General features: G+C 34.3%; 1 pseudogene; it reads right to left on the reverse strand.

The window, feature by feature from the left end:
- Positions 1-4,884: 4,884 nt before the first annotated feature.
- Positions 4,885-7,123, reverse strand: LOC141547311 (myosin light polypeptide 6-like; annotated as a pseudogene).
- Between the last annotated feature and the right edge of the window lie 1,303 nt (positions 7,124-8,426).

Consider the following 8,426-nt stretch of genomic DNA (forward strand, 5'->3'; position numbering starts at 1 on the left):
TCCTTCTGCTTAACCATCTGTTACATTCATACATCAAAACAAAAATTCCACTCACTCTTTAGTCTGAAATAGTTATTTTACTTTTCTTTACTATTCTTTCCCTCTTTGAAGGAAGAACTATTCATTATCTTTCCAAGAGAAGTTTTGTTTTATTTTGGATTTATTTTAATCATAATAAACTAAATTTCCCAGAAGAAAGTCAGGAGTCAACTAGCAACAAGTAGAGTTCTGTGTGACCCAGGAAAAGTCACAAAACCTCTCAATACTCCAAGCAATCCTAAAATCACAAGTAGCTGATCTGCCTTGGTATAGGGAGTTTCTGAGAATTTCCTCTACAAAGAAGCCAGAAGTTTACCACCATCACAATAATAAAACCATGAATCAAACTGAATATTTTCCTAGAAAATGAAAATATGTATATATCACAACAACAAAATCCATTTGATTTTCATGTAATCATAAAATTTTATCATTGGAAAATACCTGAGGTCACCTCTCAGAAAAAAAAACACCTCACATAACCACCAACTGGTCATCTGGCTTACTGTTGAAGACCTCAACTGAGGTGGAGCTCATTGTTGTTGAATAATTTCAGTAATATTTGTCTTTTGTGACCCCATTTAGAGTTTTCATAGCAAAAATACGGGAGTGGTTTGACTTGTTTTCCCTTAAGCCCATTTTGCAGATGACGAAACTGAGGCAAATAGTGTAAAATGGCTTGGTCAGGGTCAAATAGCCAATAATATCTGAGGCTAGATGTTAACTCAGGAAAATGCCTTGTTACCTCCAGGTCCAGCATGCTATATACTGTCTCACTGCTACCCAAAGAAAACCCATCCATTTAAAGATAGTTCTATTAGTTAGAATATAACGTCCTGACATTATTCCTAAATCAGTCTCACCAACTTCCATCCACTGTAACTAACTAGTTCTGTCCTTTGGGATGAGACTGAATAAATCTAATACTTTTTTTTTCTTCCATGAAATAACCCTCTTAATATTTTAACCAGCTATTTCTTATACATTTGAAATAGTTCTTGACTCACACAAACCTCACTCTCTACTGTTGCCTCTCTTGAGGCTTCAAAATTTGCAGCAGGGCCCACATGGTTGGCCATCCCTCCAGGAAAGATAGACCTTGCTTGTGTGTAGTCTTCCCTCTTGAATGTTTAGTCACTTGCTCTTCAGTTCTTCCTCTTGAGTTCATGAAGAACCTTCTTTTAAAGAATATAAATTAGAAGAATGAGTTAGCAATAAAATGAATTATTACTCATAAGTCCTCTTTCTCAAAATGGGGTCAATTGAGAGAGGAGCCAAGATGGAACAATAAAAGGTCATAACTGCCAAACCTTCTACAAAACCTCTACCAGAAAAACAATAACAACAATAATAAACTTCTTAGTGAAGAAACCCACAAAAAATAATAATGAGTCAATTTTTTTTTTCTGTCCAGAGCTAATCTAGAAAACAAAAATAAAAAATAAAAATAAATAAATAAAACCTGTGGACACCAAGAAAAGTATGTGCAGTACAGGATGTGGGCTATAGCTGAGATGGCAGGAAGCAATTCCTATAGATGGTAAAGAAAAAAAAATTGGGAAACATTTCATCAGAAAAAAAAAAACTGATCTGGAAAATAAGTCAAGGAGAGATAATTTATGAATTATTGGATTACCTTAAAGCTATGACTTAAAAAAAAAAAGGAAAAAATGAAATGAAAATTCCCAGAAATATTACAACCAAATTCCAGAGTTTCCAAGTCAGAGAGAAAATGTTGAAAACAACCAGAAAGAAACAATTAAAATACAATAGACGCATAGTCAGGATCAAATAAGATTTAGCAGCTATCACAATGAAAGAGCATAGCATTTAGAATATGATGCTCTAAAGGCAAAGGAGCTAGGATAAAAACCAAGAATAATCTGACCAGCAAAACCAAGTAGAATCCTATGAAGAAATATGGACGATTAATGAAATAGGGAATTTTCATGCATTGTTGATGAAAAGATTAGAGCTGAACAGAAAATATGACAAACATAAGACTCAAGAAAAACATTAAAAGTAAATATGAGTGAGAAGTCATAAGGAACTTAATAAGGTTAAGTTGTTTACATTCCCAAAGGGGAAGATGATACATGTAACTCCCAAGAACTTTATTCTCATTAAAACAATTAGAAAGAGTCTACTTAAACAGATAGCAGGGGTGTGGGTCTATTATGTTGGGATGATCTCCAAAGAAAAATGAATAGATGAAGAAGAGGGTTGCATTGGGAAAAGCTAGACAATATAGGAAGAATGGGGAGAATTTTCTCAAATAAAATATGTACACAAGAAAGAGTTTATATAAAAGGGAAAATGGAAAATGGGAAGTGGGTAATGCTTGAATTCACATATACACATACATAGAGTTGAGCATAGAAATTCATCTTATTCAACTGGGAAGTAGGAGACAAAAGATTTAAGAGAAAGAGAAGGTGTGATGATTGGAGAAAGAGTAGATTAAATGATCAGAAATGAAATTTTGAGAAGGGGACATAGAAAAATAAATAAATAACAGGACACAGAGATATTACAAATCAATAAAATGATCATGCACATAAATAAACCAGAAAATGAACAAGTTAAAATTAAAAATTAAAAAAGTTAGAAATCCTGAATATTATTGAAGAGATTAATAGGATTGGGGAAAAAAATTTAATTGAACTAAAAAAAAAATTAAAACTAGTTTCATGGGTGAGGGGAAATAAAATAAATTTTAAAATTAACTATTTTGATTTTTTAAAAAAGAAACAAAATCAAATTACTAGTTTAAAAAATGCACAACTAATGAAGATGAAATGAAAACATTTAAATGCTATTTGGCCCAATTATATCCCCCCAAAAAAATTGACAGTATAAATGAATTGGATAGATATTTGCCAAAATATAAATTGACCAGATTAATAGAACAGAGAACAGATTATTTAAATAATACTAGTTTTTTTTTTTTAATTTGAATAAACCATAAATTAATTTTCTAAATAAAAGTCCCAGGACCAAATGGATTAACAAGAAAGTTCTATCAAATATTTAAAGAAAAATTAATTCCAGTATTATACAAACTTTAAAAAAAAAATAAGTAAAGAAGGAATTCTAACAGATTTGTTTTTTTGTTTGTTTGTTTGTTTGTTTGTTTTTCTGACAGATGTGTGGTTTTGATACATAAACCAAGGAAAACCAAAATAGGGAAAGAAAACTACAAACCAGTTTCTCTAATGAATATTGAGCAAAGAAGTTATATAAAACACCAGCAAGGAGATTACAGCAAGGATTACAAATGCCACACATTATCATCAGCATGGATAAGGATTAAAGGACTGGTTTAATTTAAAGAAAACTATAAGTATTATTGACATATGAATAACAAAAGCAAAAATCATATGATCACATCAATAGATGCAGTAAACTACTTTAACAAAGTAAAAGACATAACTAAAAACAAAACAAAACAGAGCTACCTAGAAAACATAGTAATAAATATAACTTTTCACAACAGGGTGAAATTCTAATTCGTTCTCCATATAACTGTCAAATTGATATTCCTAAAATATAATTTTCTCCTCATCAGTTTTCTACTTTAGAAGCTTTTATGTTTCCCTACTGCCTCTGGTGCAAGATATAATCTTCTCTTACATTTAAAGGTTTTTTTACAATCTCTATCCAACTACTCTGTAGGCCTGGGGGAGAGGGACAGGGAGCATAAAATACAAATACAAAAGTATTTATTAAGCATCTACTATGTGCCAGGCACTGCCTTACAAAAAAAATATATTTAAGAACCTGGATGACTAACAGAATGGTACTATCTTTATCCAAAATAGAAAAATTAGGAAGAGGACTGGTTCTAGACAGAAAAGAACATTGAGTAAGACCTACTTTGTGCTGAACACCATGCTAAGTGGTTTACAAATGTTATCTTATTTAATCCTCACAACACTGCATGCTATTATCCTCATTTTACAAATGGAGAAATAGACATTCAGAGGTTAAATGGCTTACCCAAGGTCACACAACTAAAATGCCTGAATGGGGATTAAAACTCAGATTTATCCTAACTCCAAGTCCTGGGCTCTATCCATTGCACTATATAATTGTCTTATTTATTCCATGAGGAACTTCTTTATAAGCATTCTTGACATATCAATGAGTTTGAATTTTCAAGGAAATAAAAAATGAGAGGAAGTTACATCTTGTTTTGATACCAAAGAAATCTCAAGAAAAAAAATTGAAGCCTCCTGTTCTTTGGTATTTTTAAAAACAAGGTTAAATTTTAAGAGGGGGTCGTTATAGTTTTCAGTTTTTTCATAATACACTGTGATTATAATAAGTCTTCATTTTTTTGTATCTGGTGTAAGAAGAGTATAGACAGTATCTAATTTCTAAAACAGGATACAGTGGCCTTTCTAGCAGTCTCTCATCATGAAATCCTAATACCCTGATCTCTCTGTATGATCATGTGTGCATAGCTGACCTCTGGAAACAAAAGGCCATCTTTGATAAAAACATGTATCCAATCAGGGAGGTCCCAAGAGGTCAGAAGGCAGAGGGATGAGGGAGGCCAACATTTTGACTTTGATCTGTGTTTTTCAACTCCTAGATTTAAACTTTGTTACTAATCCATACTTCCTTTGATAATGCCTGTGTTAACAACATTTGGGCTGCTAATTTCCCAGGCAGGATCGACTATACACTAACTATGGCTAAACATGCTGTGGGCCCAATGTATTAGATACCAGAGTCATTTAAAAGAGTTAATAAGCTTAAATTTTCTGGTATCCATTTTTTAATTAAACTGCAATGACTTCTCTCAAGCATGACTGTCTCTTTTATAAACCAATGAAACTATTAACAGAAAAGAATTAATGAGATTTCTTTTCTCCCAAAAGAAATAATTGGTTCTTGTATAAGATGTGGAGTTGGCAAGAGAAGCCTGACCTCTTAAAACAACATCTATCCTGTGCTCTCAAAGGAGGCATGAATAGAAAAATGGAACTGTGTAATATTTATTGGGGATGATTGAAACCTCTTTCCTCCTTTTCTCTCTTTCTCTCTCTCCTTTTTCTGAATTCTCTCTCTCCTTCCCTCTCTCCCTCCTTCTTTCTCCCTCCTTTTTTCTCCCTCCCTCCTCCTCCCACCCTCCCTCCTCCTCCTCCTCCTCCTCCTCCTCCTCCTCCTCCTCCTCCTCCTCTTCCTCCTCCTCCTCCTCCTCCTCCTCCTCCTCCTTCTTCTTCTTCTTCTTCTTCTTCTTCTTCTTCTTCTTCTTCTTCTTCTTCTTCTTCTTCTTCTTCTTCTTCTTCTTCTTCTTCTTCTTCTTCTTCTTCTTCTTCTTCTTCTTCTTCTTCTTCTTCTTCTTCTTCTTCTTCTTCTTCTCTCTCTCTCTCTCTCTCTCTCTCTTACATATGGTCTTTTTCTGACTACCTCTGTGTCACTATCTCTGTCTCTTTCTCTGTATCTGTCTCTTAATCTGGCTTTCTGTGTGTGTGTGTGTGTGTGTGTGTCTTTCTCTGGATGTCTGTCTCTGTCTCTGTGTTTCTGTCTCTTTCTGTGTCTGTCTCTCTTTTGGGGGGATGATTAAAACTTCCCTCTCCTTCTCCCTTTCCTTCCTCTCTCTCTCCCTGTCTCTCTACCTTTCTCTATTCCTGTTTCTCTTTCTTTCTCTCTTTCTTTTTCCCTCTCTCACACACACAGTCTATTTCCAGCTGTCTTTCTGTTTCTGCCTCTGTATCTGTCTTTGTCTCTTTCTCTGTCTGTGTGAGTGTAGGGGGGTTGGGGGTGTCTTTCTCTGGCTATCTCTGTCTCTTTTTTGTCTCTCTCTGTCCCCCCTCCCCATCATAGGCATTAATTGAAGTCACACCTTGAGAAAATGGGACAACTGTCAAAATGCGGCTAATATTATCTGACTGAGCATTAGGGATCAGGCCATCATGGGCTAGAGAGATAATGCTGCTAATGGCATGAAGATGGCATTCAGAGGCAGAGAAGCCAACTTTGACACTTGTGACCTATGTAACCTTAACAAAATTATTAATATTGCTAGGCTTTTGTTTCCTTATCTAAAAAATGAGAGGATTGAATCTGATGTTTCTCAGGTCCTTTTTATCTTTATATCTGTTAGTGAAGGAGTTTCCCCAATTGCCTCAGGTCAGCAAGCAAAGGGCACAACCAGAAATGCCACATGCTATCCCTCCCCTTTTGTTCCTCTATTCTTTCCAAAGAGTTCTCACAAGCCCCAAAATCTGGAGTAGGAATCTAGAAATTTGTTACTATTTATAACGTCTTAAAGCCATGTATTTCTCATCTAAGTTATTCTAGGAATCTAATATAGAATCCTCAGGGGTGAGAGAGAAAAGATGGGTAAATAATACTACCATTTCTACAGAGGTTGGTACCATTAAAATTGTTATTACCATTGCTTTAGGAGCATATAAACAATATTTCTCTGTTTGGTAGAAAGAAAGAGTAAATAGTCCAAAGAGCATTATGATAGGAATTGGTAGTTTTGAAAATGCAGTTAACTGCATTAGGGGCAAGAAGATTATTTTCACACTGCGAAAGTTAGGGGGGTTCTTTGTGGAAAAGGAAATTATTCTCATCCATTTAGCAACATCGACTAACTCTTCAGAATTGATATCATTATTGCTGTTCTCATGTTCTGACAATAAGACTTTCATTTGTTCTTCTGTCATCTCATCCAGAGTGATAGACATGTCATAGTTCAATCCTTGTGACCATGCTTTTCCCTTCTTTATCAAATGCCCAAAGTACCTCTACTAGTCATTGTATATGTCCTGGCCCTTATTCTTTGCTATGGTCTGCATCATTGGCAGAAAATGTTTAAAGTCTTGCACCTTTACATTTATCTTACCACTCTTAAAATTCTCTAAGGCCTTGAGCACCTCAGAATTAGTAGGGTTCTGGTCCAGGGATCATATCACAATACCATTCTGTCTAAGATCTTTCCAGCTTCTGTTCAGTCAAACAGCTGTAGGACTTCTTTCAATTCCACCTTCTGATCCTCAGTAAAATCATATATCTCGGTTATGCTGTTCAGTCCTTCTGCTGCTATTATAGCTATTATTACCATATTGTTTTATATTATTAAGGAAGAATAAAATCTATAATAAGAGAAATTAAAATAAAAAACATTCTGTAGTGTTAGGTTCTTACTAAGTGATAATGAGATAATGAGATATTAGGTTTTTACTAAGTGCTAAGTTGGTACTAGACAATTCTCTAGTTCCGACCTTTCCTGGTAGCTTGACTTGTGAATTCCTGGGAAAGAGCTTGCATGCTTAGGAGGAGCAAGTTAATTGGTTGAAGTACTTCTTCCCAGAAGCCCTTGCATTATCCCACGCCCATTCTCTGGGAGGATAAAGAGGGCAGCTCTGGAAGAAAAAGTCAGTTTCTGCTCTAGACAGACTTGAGTCAGCTCTCTGCAGGAAGGGAAGTCGGCTCTCTACAGGAAGAAGAATCTGTCCGAGAGATTTGAGTTGACACAGCAGTTCTCCTCCCAGAGAGCTATCGGCAGCTTCTAGAGACAACAACACATTACACTGTAGTTTTATTTCACACCCAGAAAATTAGCAAAAATAGAAAAAAGAATGAAATAGTCCATGTTGGAGAGGTTATGGAAAGACAAGAAGATTAATAATGCCTTTTTGTTTGTTTGTTTGTTTTTATCCCAAGTAACAAACATTTCTTCCTACTTACTCTCTCTCCCCACTGGGGAAAAAAAAAAAAAAAAAAAAAAAAAGAAAGAAAACTAAAAACTTATAGTAAAAATGCATAGTCAAAAAAAAAAACAACAACAACAACAACAACAACAACAAAATAATATATTATCCAGATCCAAAAATGGATGTCTCCTTTAATCTCTCATAATGCTCATTGGTACACTGATTTCAAAGGTATTCAAGTTTAACAATATTATTAGAGTATACATGGTTCTCCTGGTTCTTACTTCCCTTTGCATTAATTCATTCAAAAATTTTAAATAACTTCCTTCTTCATCTTAGGGTAAACCAATATTGCTCTATGTTAATATATAACAATTTGTTCAACCATTCTAATTGATGGAACCTCATTCTTAGTTTCTAATTTTTTAACACCACAAAAAAGGGACTTTTCCACTACCTTGTATTAATACTAATTTATTATTGTATTATTTTGATTGTATTGTATTTTATTATTTATTATATTATGACTATTTTAAAGATGAAACATGAATTGATTTGCCCCTGATCACACTATGAACCAAAATTAAGATTTAAATTTTCTATCCTCATTCAAAGTTCAAAATTCTTGATATATAGCAGCCTCACTGATTAGTAGTCACATCCTAACAGAACAGAACCTCCATAAGGAGAGGGGCGGTTTGACTTTTCACT

The sequence above is a fragment of the Sminthopsis crassicaudata genome, chromosome 6 (genome assembly GCF_048593235.1).
Source record: "Sminthopsis crassicaudata isolate SCR6 chromosome 6, ASM4859323v1, whole genome shotgun sequence".
In the NCBI taxonomy this organism is placed as follows: Eukaryota; Metazoa; Chordata; class Mammalia; order Dasyuromorphia; family Dasyuridae; genus Sminthopsis; species Sminthopsis crassicaudata.